Consider the following 15,744-nt stretch of genomic DNA (forward strand, 5'->3'; position numbering starts at 1 on the left):
CGGGCTGCATGGGGCTCTGAGCAATCTACTCGAGCTGTAGGTGTCCCTGGTCATTGCAGGAGAGTTGCACTAGATGGCCCTTAATGGTTCCTTCCAACTCAAACAACTCTATGGTTCTATGATTCCATGCTTTTTTCTCTGTGGGAAGACAGGTAGGTGTGAAACTAATGTTAGTGGTCAGTTAACATTTCTTTAGTACTATAAAAAGATATCCCAGGATCAAATTGTGTCCTCTTTAATGTTATTACTCTGGTTACTGATATATTTAATCCTGCATTTTGCATGTACGATTTATCACTGGAAATCCCACAGTAAATTATGTTGTTACTATCCCGTGTATGGAGAAAATCACTCCTAGAGTTGCTAAATAAGGAATATCTAGTTTTCATTCTGCCCTAATTCCATTGACTTCCATGAAATTAAGCCAGCAAAACTGTCCATGAAGTTTAGCTCATTAATGGTGACCACAGCTACTGAGCGTAGTTATTGGGTTTATATCCAGTGGTATAGTTGCAGTTTCCTCTGCATGGAATTTTTTTTTTTTTGCCTGACAAGAGAATTTTGCAAAATGCATTAAATTAATTCACTTACATAGAGTTATTCCGTAAGTGGTTGTGGGAACTAGACCCAGAACTTAAAATGATGCACAGAGCCACTAGAGGGTGTTTGTAAGATTGGTCTGTATCTCTGATTGATTGATCAGTAAGAGATGTTTTAACTGTATCTTCAAATGGTTGTTTAAACTACTAAGGAGAAAGTCTTTTTCTTGACTGCTTATAAACCTGTTATGTTAATTTCATTTTCAGGTTTCTCTCTTGGAATTTGAAACAAGGGCCAAACGCATGAAAAATGAAAGGTAGAAGATGCAGTGCAGGAACGTATCTGAGAGCATAGCAGCTGGAAAACACAAGCTCTCAGGTCTTTGGTCTTTGAGGAAAGCTGAAGATTTTGTCCTTGGCCCCTCGGCTTTATTGGACTTAGCAGATCCTAGCCATTGGCAAATAAAGCTGTGAGTCCCAGGACCAATTTCATAGAACCATAGAATCATTAAGGTTGGAAAAGACCACTAAGATCACCTAGTCCAACTGTCAGCCCATCGCACCATGCCCGTTAACCAAATCCTTCAGTGTCACATCTCCATGTTTCCTGAACACCCCCAGGGACGGGGACTCCACCACCTCCCTGGGCAGCCTGTTTCAGTGCCTCACCACTCTTTCTGAGAAGAATTTTTTCCTAATGTCCAACCTGAACCTCCCCTGGTGTAACTTACAGCCATTTCCTCTTGTCCTATCACTACTAACTGGGATTTCAGTCACATGGGGCCACCAATAACCAGTAGTGACAAAGTACAGTATTTGCAATTGTTCATATCACACCACTTTCTCAGAAATCATAGCTGATAGAAAAGTAGGAGGACTGTGTGCCATCTGCATCTCTCAAAACCCCACAGCTCTGGACTCTCTATTGAACCAGTGTTACTGCTGTGTAATTTTTTTTTACCTCTGTAACTGAAATGAGTTTAGTTGAACAGTGAGGAATTTAAGGTATCAATAAGGGGGAATCTACTTCCCATATATCCTCTGATGGGTTCATGTGAGCACAAATGCATGAGGATAGAGTGAAGCCTGGACAGAACTACTACCAGCATGAGCTGGCTCTGGATGCTTTCCCTCAGAGCAAGGACAAACACATTCAGGGGATGGTATCTCACAGAGAGGCAAGCTGCCATTTAGGCCAGCATCCTGGGAAATGGGCCAAAGACCACAGCATGGTCAGAAGACGGTCACTGTAGCCAGTGGGTACCACCAAGGACACCACTGACATCACCACAGCTTCTCCTTGGATGAACACACCCTGGAGATCCTGAATTGCTTCTGAGCTCTGCAGATCTTGTTGAACACATGATTTTTTTAGGGGTGCTGCCTAATCCACAGAGGTAAAACAACCTGGAAAAACAGAGTGGGTTGAAAGAATAAATGAGCTTTTCAGAGCCCTGCTTGGGGTACCTCTGGGGCTGTAACTTGGATGTCAGCTGAAGGTTAGGTTTTTAGTAGCTAAGACTTTCAAAGAAACAAATTAAAGCTACAGCAAACTGGTCTGAAAGCTTTTCCCAAAGCTTACTTTCAATTTATTTATTTAGTCCCCTTTCTTCTTTCCACTTATCATTGTGTCAGGTTTAATAGAGGCCAAGAATAACACATCAGAAAACAGTACTGGCAAATCTGATTGAGATGTGATGAGCTCTTGGCTACTTTACCTCCACACTGAAATTCATAAACAATATATAGATGTTACATGAGTGCTTTGACCATAAATAGCTTCAGGTGCAGTAATGTAATACAAAGCTGGAAGCTACCATATGCTCATAGAAACAGCTAGCAAAAAAAAAAAAAAAACAAAACAAAAAAAAACCTGTACATTTTGAAGTGTATAACCATGCAGTAGAGAAAGGTTTAAAGCAACTCCTAGACTACCACTCTGAAAAGCAAATGATAAATGTTTTACATGCCTTAAGTAAAAAATACTATTCATGTAAGCCATTTTTCACCTACTAATTTCCCGTTCATCTTACTGTGTAATATTAGAAGGAAAAAAATCCCACTGAAATCGCTTGAAATCTAAAAGTCTAGTGATAAACTATTCAGTTTAGCAAAAAAAGTAATTATTCTCACGATTCTTTTCTTTAAAAATATTATTTGCTTAGAATGGATTTTTCTATTACATTGTTAGCACAAACATAATGAAATAATGGAAAGTTAGAGGGCTCAAGTATTTTTCACTTACATTCAGTAAACTTATCATCTTTAAAAAAAAGATAATGCACCGCTGAGAGTGAGATCATATAATAAGGTTAATGAGTAAAGAGATAACACATAACTGCTATCATCACACTCAGCAGCTCTAAATCACAAAACAGGAGAAACAGATGCTTTGGAATGCAGCCGAGGAGTTGATCAGTAGAAGCTGATTATCTATTAACGCGATGTTTTCAGTAGTGTACCCTGGTGTAAAAATCACCAGACTCCATTCAGGCAGCCATGAGTTATATATGAACCGCTTGATTGATGTACAAAATTCAAAACAGATTCTCCCCAGTGCCCTATGGGTTGTCACGCTCTGATGCTCTCCTCTCTGTTTATGTTCATGGAACAGGATTTTCAATAAGTAAATAGTATATTTAATTAGACTCGTTGCTGGGCTTTGTGGTGAAGATGAATCCCCATTTTTCAGAAGTACTATTTGACTGAAACTCTTTGTTTTCTCCCCTGGTTTTCTTTCTTAGCCCCTGTCCCACAGAGCTTGATCTTGCACCAGAAATTGCCTTTGACTTTGGCAGCATCAGGTCCAAAGCCCAGATGTCTCTCAAAGTCCACACAGTTAACAGAGTTTTGCAGAGGGTTCTGCACTGGTACTCAGCCAGCTGCTCTGCTCCAGTCCTTCTTGGGAGTCTCCACAATGACTAGGGATAGATGTTTTTGTTGTCTCTTTTTAGAGATAAATACTTCCCCTTTCAAAGTGTTTTGAGACCGAATATTATAAAGGACCAACAGAAAATCCTTGATGTGACAAACTGTTAAAGTGTTTTACAAAAATTTGCATTATGATTAAAGCAAGAGCAAAAGCCCCTCATTCCTACTTCAAGGTCCTACATGTGGGCAGGACAATGCAGAAAGACCTGGTAGGTACTGGTAAAATGTGGTGACATTTTGGAACAGGCTGCTCAGGAAAGTGGTGGAGTCACCATCCCTGGAGGTTTCATGAAAAGTGTAGATGTGGCACTGAGGGATATGGTCTAGAGTGGTCACAGGCATCGGTTGATGGTTGGACTGGATGATCTTGTTGGTCTTTCCAACCTTAACGATGCTATGATTCTATGATTAAACAAACTACAAGAAGAATAAAAAACAGAGTCAAGGCAGAAGCCTGTAATATATTTCCCTCCAATCAAACAAAGACCTTCTACTTTTTGTTAAAGTGGAAGCAAGTTTATTATTAAAATAATTGTTATTTCATCTCAGTATATTTTTCAGCCTATTTTTTTGTCATTGTCACAATTGTTTTCCTGAACGGAAATAGAGCAGTTGCTGATGTGCTCTGTGGCACTCACAGAAAGCCTTGGCATGATTTGTGGCTTTATTTATTGAAGAGCCTATATTAATAGTTTACATTTATTAGTGGCTGCATGCCCTTTACTGCAGCATGCGTTTGCAATTTAATGCTGCCATGTATCAACGATGTTTGCATGTTTGGTGTTTTATTAGCCACCAGCAGTGCTCATGCATTTTATTTAGAACATCCTATAACTTTCCTGGCTGTTTGTGGGTCTATGCATAGGCAAGTCCCAGTGTACCAGTTACTATCCCCACATTTCCAGGAATCTAGAAGCTGCAAAGGCCATGCTCGTTTCTGAGGAAGATCTCCTCATCCTATCTGGTAATATGACTAATAGGGTTAGGAAGACTTTGCTGAATAACATCTTTTCTCTTGTGGCATCATTAATCAACAGAGAAAGCAATTTAAAGGGAATGCTGGTTTCTGCATTGGCTGTTTTTTGTTTTGTTTTGTTTTGTTTTGTTTTGTTTTGTTGCTGTTTTTTCCAGAGGTTTGATGTGGAAGAGGACTCAGAATCCAATTAACTGAAATTACTGGGATATTCATGAAGAGCTGCTTCTTCTGCCATAGCCTCACTGACAGATAATTCAGTATTTGAGAAATCCTCCTGCTTGTGGATACATCTTTGTTTTTAAACAACTGAAGAGATTCTCGGCCAGCAGCATTCCATGAGAGTAGTACTTAGCACATGGCCAAGGGAAAGAGAAAAGCCACTTCCAGCCATGGCTGTGCCTACAGTCTGTCAATACGCATAGGAACAAGGGCTTTGTTTCTAGAGAAAGCAGACCTTTTGCCTAAATGAAGAAACATGCCAACATCACATCCTCTCATGCTGCAAAAGTCCTGCTTCCACAGAAATGGATAAAAACATCTCCAAAGGATAGATATTCTCTTTCTTAGACTACAGCAAAAGTACGGAGCTTAACATTAGCATCAGCTTACTTCTCGAGTTACTGCTTTCCATTAGAGTTGTGGGGACTTTGAAAGCTGCTTAAGGATTGCTGAGATGAACTGGAGAAAATGTGCTGAATATTACTTGCAAAGCAGTCTTCAAATTAAATTCCCCAAATTGCCTTTTGCTGTGTTTTTTATTTAATCACCTTGCAGCCTTGTTTACAAACCTCCATGCAAATGGCGCATTGAAACATGGTTATTTATGAAGAGCAAATCATCCCAACCTTCCACTTATTTCAGATAAAACAGAATATTTTTTTATATACTGAATGCATTCTCTACTGCCAGGCCCTAAGTTGTCATGAGATTGGCTGAAAAGTCTTAAGGCTGTGGTGATTTTTTTTTTTTTGAAAGACCATAGAGAACATTAATTTTACCTGACTATGGTGCTCTGTAGGATTCACTTTTTTAAGTTTTACCAACACCTGTGCGAATTGTGTATATATATAGAAAAGCTGAAAGACTCCCATTGTCCTCTGGCTCTTGAGAGATGAAACTCTCCTGCAAAAATAGTGTGATCTTAGAGAGAAAATCACAGTATTTGGCAATTTCTGAAACCTTGTGGATCTACAGCAAAGTCACTGATGATGTTTTTATGAAGACCAGATTTTGCCCCTTGTTTATCATATTCTGCAGTGCAGTTATAAAGATGGCAAAAGGATAGCTGTGAGTACATTTATAGATGCTCTTGGTGCTGACTGGGTACAGTTTGAATCTGAATGTAACATTTAGTTCTTTAAGATTTTTGATTAACATCTAAGATGGGAAAGAGCTGAAAACTTGCTTTTTTTTCTTTTTCTTTTTTTTTTTTTACCTCAGATCTATGTAGATTCACCATCTACATGATTCACTCTCGAATAGAGGACCTGAACAGAGATAGTCTCATTTTATAGATTAGGACATAAATAAAAGCGAAACAGTCATACAGCCATTAAGCTTTTTAAAAATTTGATTTAAATTCAGTCTCCGCACATGATGTTTCTGTGTTACAAATATGACAAAATATGAGCAGAGGTTTATAAAAAAAACCCAGTCAGTGAAGCTATTCCCAGGTGCCTCTCTTATCACAAAAGTGTTTCCTATTTAACAACCAATTTAAACATCACTGAATCTGGCATAGGAAAATGAACAACCATGGAAATGATGATGTTGCTGGGAAAAAAATCTATTGCTAACATCAGGTAGGCAAGAAAAGTGGTATCAGTCCTTAACACAACTGAAACCTGGGGGAACAGAGATTTTTCAGCTTTTTATGTGAACTTTTGAATAAAATCACACACAACTAGAATAAATTTACATTATCTTTTGTGGAAGAAAGAAGACTGGCATTTGTTGCTGAAAAGCTCAAAATTTATTGCAAATGGATTAGAGTGATTTGCCCATTCCTCCAACAGGGTCTTGCTTTCATGACAGTGAAAGATCTTCAGCATGATCTTATTCATCTCTGCTGCGAAAGAGACAGGACAATTTGGAGCAGATCTTAAAAGTATTGGATGTTCCATGGGTGAACGCAATACCACTGTGGGAAGATAGTAATGCAGAACACATTCCTCAATTTCATACAAGTTGCCTCAAGTCAATATGGTAACTGAACATAATTTTGAGTGCACAGAAAATAAAGAAGAACAAACTGAGTGCATCTTCACTTGTGCATATGTATTAAAGGAGCGTACATTTTTTTTCACCTGTTAAAGTATGCAGGAAAGTGTTCAAGGCCGGGTTGGGATTTTGAGTAGATTGGATTAAGGGTTGGAACTAGATGATCTTAATGTCCCATTCAACTAAGCCGTTCTATGATTCTATGATCTGCACCTTAAAAGTGTCAAAAAGTGGAGAACTTCCATGTTCTGGCTCCAAGGATAGATATGAACCAGCCCAGCCATCTTAAGTGCCACAGGCAACTTGAGAGGCTCCTATCATGCCCACAGGCAGGAAGAAAGAAAGCACAAAATGAAACATCTAAGACTAAATTGCTTTTCTTTTCTTTAACAGGGAGATAGTACAATTGCATTTGATCCTTAAGTTGTAAAGACATTTTTAAAGTCTTAAAGAGAGAATCTTAGATGATGGCCTCCTGAATCACTTTATTTTAATTGAAATATTCATACTCTTAAATTCACAGCCCTCACTGAATCATTCTTCTGGATTTTTTATAAAAGGTGTAGCATAATGATCTTAATTTTTAAATCTTTTTTTAAGTGTATTTTCATCTGATAGAGAAGTTAATTTTTTTTAAGAGCTTTATGAATAAAATTACCTGATTCATACTGTCTGCATTAGAGGACGTGTTCAAGCTGTCAAGGAAAAGTCTTTACCTGTTGCTGGTGGCTAACGTACATCCTAGACTGTAGTACCTCCTGCTTTGGCTTTTACAGGAAATCAGTCATTTGGTTTGCAAGTCAAGGCAAGATCTGTGAGCATGGATGTGTACACACTGGATAGGTAATATCCTCCCCACATAGCAAGCTCTTGTATGTTGCAGAAAACATATTAAAATAAACATTCTCCACCTGGGTTTCTTGTGATCTGGTCTATCCCAAGCGGACCTGACTGAGATAGTCAAAATAAGAAGAAAACTAAGCCTCTCTTCTGACTCAAAATGAATAGAGATCAGCAAATTGGAGGAAATTTCTTATAAGTTTATAATCATTATGGTAAAACCAAAAATGTTTTGTTGGGAGAGGCAGAACTATTCTAGAAGAGTTTCCCTGTTTGAGATGGCTTACATTTTGCATTTCTCAGTATGATGTTCCATTTTTAGATATGGAAAATAGTTTTGTTTTGTTTTCAAAAATTAAATTTATTATAACAATTCAGCAACATCAACAAAGAACAGTCAAAACAAAATCAGAACTTGAACTAAACCCAATGAAAATGCTTTGGAACAAATAGTTTTCTAATATATTTGAGATTTTGATTTATGCAGTAATTTGGGAGATTAACTTGCTCAAAGAAGATCTTAAAAACCAAAAACCATTTTTTGTCCAACTACGTGTATATGTTTCTGAATCCTCCTTGCATAATTTGTTATTCTGTTGGGTTTATTTCCTCTAAACCTGTTGGCGCTTGGTCCCGTTAGAGAATTCTCAGTCAGTGTGGCATCAGAATAGTAAGTCCTTTTTATTGTGTTTAACATACATCTTATATATCCTCCACTCGTAAACAGTAAATCCACTCACGGTTAATTGGCCTTAAGTTCTTCACAACAACATAGATAACAAACAAAGGGTTCCTTAACTGTCCCAGATGTGACCACATTAGCTGTGCATACTAAAGGAGCATTCTGTTTACACTTTAGCCCTGACTCCAGACTCCCGAGGCCTCATAGTGATAAGATCTACCAGTCTGTTGAGCTCCTTGTTGTTACATCTCCCCCCACATAAACCCTTCCTTATTATAATACAAATGGCACACAACTAGGATATATTTCTCATCATCTTTTTCTCTTTATTTGTGACTCTTTTAACTTGTTTGAAAGCTCTTTCTCCATATGTAGTACAATCGTATCGAATAGGAAGCTGTCCAGCAGTGTCAAAGTCAGTTTTAATACAGGCTCTTTTTCATCACAGATGAAGAATATAAAATGCAGCTACAGATACCCCATAACATTGCTCAATTGTAATGAAGCCAGCCTCTTTTTTGAGTCTGGACATCAGAAAATGTTGGCTTTATGGCAATGTTACAGCAGAAAAGTGTAGATGTCATGGATCCTTTTTGCTCATTCTGTGCCTACTATACCTTGTGGGATGATGACAACCAAACTTCAAAGGAATGCACAGGTAAGACATTTGTAGACAGCAGAAATACATCTTCTGGTATGTTGTGCAGCAATGTTGATTCCTTCTATTCCCCACACAGAGATGAGCTCTGTTATGGATGGGCTTCATGATCCATTTCTGTTTTATTAGGAAGCAACAAGCACCTTCCTGTGACCTACACAGGGTAGAATTCATTTCAGTGTTGGGCATGTGAAGAAGATGATTATAACTGAGCTAATTGCTATGTAGCCTTTACAATAAATGAAAAGAAATAGGTACCTCTAAGACATAAGTAATCTTATCCTGAGATAAATATCTAAAGTAGACAAATTGCACCTCACAGACACCTGTTTCTCAGCATTGGTTGTGGAGTTTAGATGAGAAGTTTCTCTAGCAGTAGTTGAAATGGATATTGCTGGAGAAGTCTTCAGCACTGCAATGGAAATGGGTATTTATCCTCATCTGTCTCTGACAATACTCCAGACTGATTCAGGTGTGATCCTCACAGTGCAGTGCCCAGGATGGTCTTCACAAAAGTTTTCCTGCAGTAGTTATCACAGCATGGTTTTTCTGAGGGAGGTTGTAATACATGCTCAGTTGCTCAAGAGTGGTCAAAAAAAACCACAAATTGGAGTGTCCAGAAGTTATAAGGAAGGAGATGGAGATATTGCAGCCATAGAGATGGCAGTTGACTGATCATAGAATCATATAGAATGGGCTGGGTTGAAAAGGAGCTAAAAGATCATTGAGTCTCAACCCCCCTGCTAAGTGCAGGGTCGCCAACCACTAGACCAGGCTGCCCAGAGCCACAACCAGCCTGGCCTTGAATGCCTCCAGGGATGGGGCATCCACAACCTCCCTGGGCAACCTGTTCCAGTGCGTCACCACCCTCTGAGTGAGACTGATGAATTCTTGCAAGCTGCTTAGCCACTTGTCTTTGAGTAACTTGAACTACTGGAAAGTGTCCCTGCCCACAGCGTGGAGTAGGACTAGATGATCTTTAAAGTCTCTTCCAACCCAAATCATTCTGTGAGTCTTTGATTTTGTGATACCCTAGCCAGACTGGATGTGTCCAATGTGCAGGCTGACAAGGTTAGAAATCTAACATGCATACAGTATTATTAGTGTTTCAGATCTTAAGTCACTGATCCTAGTACCTTTTTGGGGGAGTAAAGCTTATTATCAGAAAAAGTTGTTCAAGAAGTTCCAAGCCTAAGTCCAAGATAGACTTAAAAGGTTTACTTCATTTTCTATTCTTAAAAAACCATAACGTGTGTAGATGAACACGCACAAATATTTAAAAAAAAAGGTTTTATTCAGCATAGCCATTTCAACAACTGAAGTAGAGTATGATGCCTGAGGAAATCTACAGTCACAGGTTATATTATCTGAAGATACATTTCCATTGGTCTCATTTATTTTAAGTCCTAATATAAAATAATGAGTATTTTTTTAAGTCAACTCAGGACCAGAACTTATCTCCCAGGGAATATGTGTAATTTTGGTGATAATGAGAAAAGACTTTCTTCCCCTGGAGTGAACTCTACTGGATTTAGTGCTGCATTAGTGCACTGAGCATCTAAACTGTGCTTATTGGTAATTTAGCGTCTCTTCAGCAGAGCACTAGGGTGTTTCTTTTCTTAAGCATGCAAGTAGTCACAGTGATTGATTTCAATAGAACTACTGAGGAAATCAAGATGAAAATTATTTCTGCTTATTTCACAGATCTAATACTTCTGATTTTAGAGGAATAAGCTTTTCTGAAAATTGGATTTTAAGACCACAATAATAATTCTTGGTTCTATCCATGGATCTCAAAGCATTACATAAAGATTAGTACTAATGGAATCGATATTAGAAAAATATAGCTGCTCATCAAAATTAATCTTATGAGGACAAATTACGTCATTTATCTTTGGCTTAAACTTGCAAATCTATAGAGGATCTCTTGTATGCTTAATATACTGTATACCTCAAAATACTTTCATTATACTGTTTCCTAAATTGTAGCAGTAAGCAAGGAAAAGCTTTGAAGTTTTGGGTTTTGTTCTAGTTGAACAACTCATGCTATATCTACCAGGGTCTTTTTATACTGAATGATGACAATTCTGGTTGGGGCTGCCTAGATACGGAATAGTTTTGCAGATGGGATGGAGGATAAACTGGTAAACTGCATCAAAGTCATTCAAAGTTGCCCCATATTCACTACGTGAAAGAAAATGACAAACTGGAGAGAACCCAGTGGCTGGCCACCAAGATAACTAGGGGCTTGGTGAACATGATATACAAAAAGAAATTTGGGGAGCTGAGCTTGTACAGCCTGGGTAACAGAAGAGGATCTGTTTTTTTTTTTTCCTGTGTATGAGTGGTTACGGAAAAGATGAAGCCAAAATCTTGTGAGGGACTCATAGCAAAAAAGCCCAGAGGCAATAAACGAAAGTTTCAGCAATGGCTGATTAGACGTAAAAAGATAAAAGTAGAAACAAAAAAGGAAAAACAAAGAGAAATAAAAAGAATAAAACTAGAAAGAAGGGCGAAGAAAAAGAAAAGCATAAAAAAATAAAAGAAGGAAGAAGACGAACAGAAATCTGAGGAATTTGTTTCCTTGGAGATATTCAAACTGGCTGGACAAAGCCCTTAGCAACTTAGCTCAGAAGTCAGCACTGCTCTGAGCAAAGGGTTAGCCAGGATGACTTTTCACCCATCTTGAATCATTCAATGACTCATTGATTCTGCAATAAGCAGTTAAAAGACTGCACATGAGGAGAAGTTTTGGTGATAAGATCCTCAGTATGACAGCAAAGCCCTTACGGAAGTAGAACTTACGACAGAAATGACTTTTATAATTCGCTCCCCAGTCGGCATCCCTTAACAAAGTAATAGCCTCATGTTGCTTATGTTGATTTTCTTCTGGCTCCATATATCCATTCACAACTATGTTTTGCTTTTGGTCCCCTAGGAGTGTGCATTGCTGTGGAGGAAGGCAGGCTTTGAAATCTGACTGACTGAATAGTTCAGTGCGAGAACATCCATCTGCCTCTGAAAGAGCCATAAATAGTGATGATGACAGTGATGGAAACTGAGCTGCATAACTTGGTAAGCTGGGACCACTGGAATAAAACAGGGTGCTCTTTGGAATGAGAGTGGAAGGAGGCAGCACAGATCACCACATCTGACTGTAAAGCAGCTGTGCCCCACAACTTAATGCAGAGTGACTCACTGATAAGTGGAGGCAGAGTTGCAGTTTTACATTTAAAACCCAAAGCTTTTGTGGAGCAGCAGGAGAGAAATCTTATTCTAAAATGTGAGATTTCTTACCTCTGTAGTAAAAAGCATAATGAAATTCTAAACCTGAGCTTTAAAGTCACTGGTGGCAAGGAATTAAGACCAACAAAAGCAACAACAACACGAGAAAGCAAATCTCCCAGTGACCTTTCTTTTGCTGCCTGTTTCTTCAGAGCTAAAGGGTGATAAGCAACCACCTGAAAAACTTATGTAATGAGGGTGGCATAAAGACTCCATTTAATATTGTTGTGAAGCAGCAGGGGAGAGAAAGCTGCAGCTGCAAATGAACCTGTTCTTTCCTCTAGTGAAAGTTTTGGCGCAAAGATCAATACACTGAGACTACAAATTAATTGCAATTATGCTAATATAATATAGGAGGATTAATGCAAATAAATACAGAAAAACAAATTTAGGTTTTGGTTCCCTAATAGGATGCCTGTATCCCATCTGGACACACACGCTAGAATTTTAGAGGCAGAAAGAAGAAATTTATGTCTAGCTTCTCATTTCAATGTGAGGTTGGAGGACTCTGCTAAAAGCTGCCTGAAGATGGAAGGCTGTAAGCAGCGATGGCTGGAACTAGCCAAGCTTTTATTATGTAAAAACCACAAGTAAGAAGCAGCAGTATTAAAAAATGCTTTTTTTTTTTAGCAATACCCAGAGAACATTTCCCTGGTGCAGTGTCAGCTGAAACAGAGTTAAATGACAGGAGTCAAAATTAGTCGACAAAATAAGTCTTGTCAAACAAACCTGATTTCATTCTTTCAGTAGAATGGTCTTTCAGATGACCATAATTGTGCTAAGAGGGAATGTATATAATGTTCCTATACCATATGAATAAGGTACATATTGCAAGGGATAAAATTCAGCTACCTAACAACCTAACAGAGACCGTCAAAAGCAAATTTGGAGATGATGCTAGAGCTTGTCATTGAGAATTGACAAACCTGTCTAAACTGTTGAACATTTTCATGGATCATCTGAATACCATAAATATAAACTCAGCTACTAATTAAATACATGTATCTGCAACAGAACAGTCCACAGAATATAAATGATGGTCAGATAATTATATAAATACATTGGTTTACTTGTTTCGTTCAAGTAAAACATGATTCAATGCAATGAAATCTGAAGCTTAGGACAAGAAATGCAGACATTTGATAAATATTCTAATAATATTTCCTTCAATGATATGACTCTGAAAATGTGCTAGAAGTTATGGTATGAAATTCAGCATCAATTTCTGAATATGTTCTCTAGCTACAAGAAAAGGATTAATGTGATCTTTGAATATATGAGGAGGGTAAAGTATTACATGGAGGTGAATCATCTCTGCCTTCAGTATTGGTTGGATTGATACTGAAATATTTTTTTATTCTGAGTGTTTGCATTATTTGAGGGATATATGAAAGCTGGACTGTATGCAAAAACTAACCACAAGACAGTGACACAAAAACTTGCAAAAATCACATGTGCAACAAGACTGGAGTCTGGTTTGTTGAAAGGTGACTTGATCACACAGTGCACTGAGAAAATATCAGAAGTTAAATATTTATTTAATGCCTCAAGGGGAGGGGTAATGATGAAATGAGAAATAACAGTGGGGAACAAAGAGCACTGGGATACATCACTGCAGCAGTGGTGACTGTGTCTGTTAGGGTCATTGAGTCAGGGCTGGATGACCTTTGGGAAAATTTGTGTTAATCAAAACCAAATTATGAGGCTCAATGTAAGAGGGTGAATAAAGAGAAATCTATTCCAAAAGAAATGGAAAAGAAGGCTAGTTGCCAAAAAAAAAAAAATTATAGTTGAACAGAGAATCTTCCCCTCATATTGAGATTGAAGTACTTGGCATATTTAATTTAGGGAAGTTTTGAGCAGAAAAATATAAGTGATTTTATTGGAGTTTGGAGAATTTTTGTGGATATGAGCTGCTCATGGGTAAGTGCAGGCTGGAGACAGGAGAAAAGTTTTCAATTGTTGGAGTAATTAGGTCCTGAAACCTGTCTCCTGTAAGAGCAATAGGGTTGTTCTGAGGAGGATATTTAGTTTAGGACAATTCTGTGATATAACAGCCCACAATAATGGACACTGTACTTAACCATGGGAGTTCTTGCCACTTGTATGTTCTAATGAAGAATAAAATGGATGATCTGATGGACCTTTTTGCCTTTACACTCTGCATGTTAGTATGATGATGTGTTTCCTGTGCATATACTCCTTGAGAAAGACAGCTGTCTGTGGTATTGTTTTCTGTCCATTTTCCTCAGGACACGAGGACTCTTTTGGTTCTGTTTCCTTCCTGTCTGTTCTTGAGGACATGAGGGCTCAGAAAACCCCACGGTCTGAGACTCAACGTTGATAAAAGGCTGACAAATTATTGCAATGGTTCTGAAATTTTTAAGAACTGAAATGTCCTAAAAGTATGCACACAGGAAGTATTAATGTAAAAATCCCAGCTATCAAGAGACTTGGACATACGCAAGTATCTTTAAATTTCTACAATACAAATCCTTAGTGTCAAATAATAAAGCTGGTTAGCAAATAATGAATTCTTACTTCTTGGTTTTGACAAACTCAAAATATCTACAGAAACTGATCTTTTGTTTTGACATTTCTATATAAACTCCTACTTGAAATCAGAAATGCAAAGATTACTATAGATGGTAGTAATAAAATATGCATATTTTCCCATCATTTAAAAGAGTCAGTCCATAATTTAAGCTAGTCCTTACTTAAATTAAATTATTTCTTTGGCATTTTCAGAAAAAAAAACAAAAAAGGCCCTCTCAACACACGTCTGTCTGGTTTTGTCAGTGACACAGATAAAATCTGCATCTTCTGTAAAGACTCTAATGCTCCTTCTGCTACTTAGAGGTCTAATTTATCACCAATGGCTTCTCAAATGTCATTCTGAAAATATGCTTTAGCTTTCTAATGATGAGTAAGTACTACTGGGGGTAAGCCATCAGTGTAGCAGTACCCATTAGTTTGACTGAGCCAATTAACACACATATATGCAAAAAATTTATACTAGCCTGTGCCTCAAGTAAGAGACTTTGAGAGTTTATTTCCTATACTTCAAGTTCTTAAACTGTTTGAAGAAGAGTATTATACCACTACAATTATCCCTAGAACTAAAACTATTTCCCTGAAATGTAATCAGAATAGAAAAACACCATTATGTGGCTTTAGAAACATAAAAAGATTATTTTGTTAACCTTTTGAGCTGGCCAGGGAGCTGTCTAAAGGCCTTGGGCAGAGTATATGTTTTAATGGGCAGATAAGGCAAAAACAGATAATAATGACAATATGACAATGAATACAGAACTCTTGTAAAGAACTGTGAAGACTGTATCTCAAAACAGAAAATGCTGAAAATCTGTCCTGTGCAAATGCAGAAAATCCACAGTTCAACTGGATTTTTCTTCACCCTACAGAATCATAGCTTTAATTATAATGAAGCTAATGACATTTGTGATGTCCTGATAGTCTCCAAAATGCAAACCTACAAACAAACAGCTGAAACAATAGTGAGAACTTTTCTCTCTTTTTTTTTCCTCAGCACTGGTTCTAAAGCCCAGATATGTAATCTAAACATTTTGTGTATGACTATTTCTACCTTAATTGT

At 37.8% G+C, this 15,744-nt stretch overlaps 1 long non-coding RNA gene across 1 annotated transcript in view; it reads left to right on the plus strand.

Moving 5' to 3' along the window:
* LOC110394970 overlaps positions 1-14,604 on the plus strand; it is a 49,056-nt gene extending 34,452 nt beyond the window's left edge. Inside the window, exons 2-3 of the long non-coding RNA XR_002436069.1 lie at positions 11,785-11,921; positions 14,384-14,604. This is a non-coding gene — a long non-coding RNA (uncharacterized LOC110394970). The remainder of the gene's footprint in view (positions 1-11,784; positions 11,922-14,383) is intronic.

This window comes from Numida meleagris, chromosome 2 (assembly GCF_002078875.1).
Source record: "Numida meleagris isolate 19003 breed g44 Domestic line chromosome 2, NumMel1.0, whole genome shotgun sequence".
NCBI lineage: Eukaryota > Metazoa > Chordata > Aves > Galliformes > Numididae > Numida > Numida meleagris.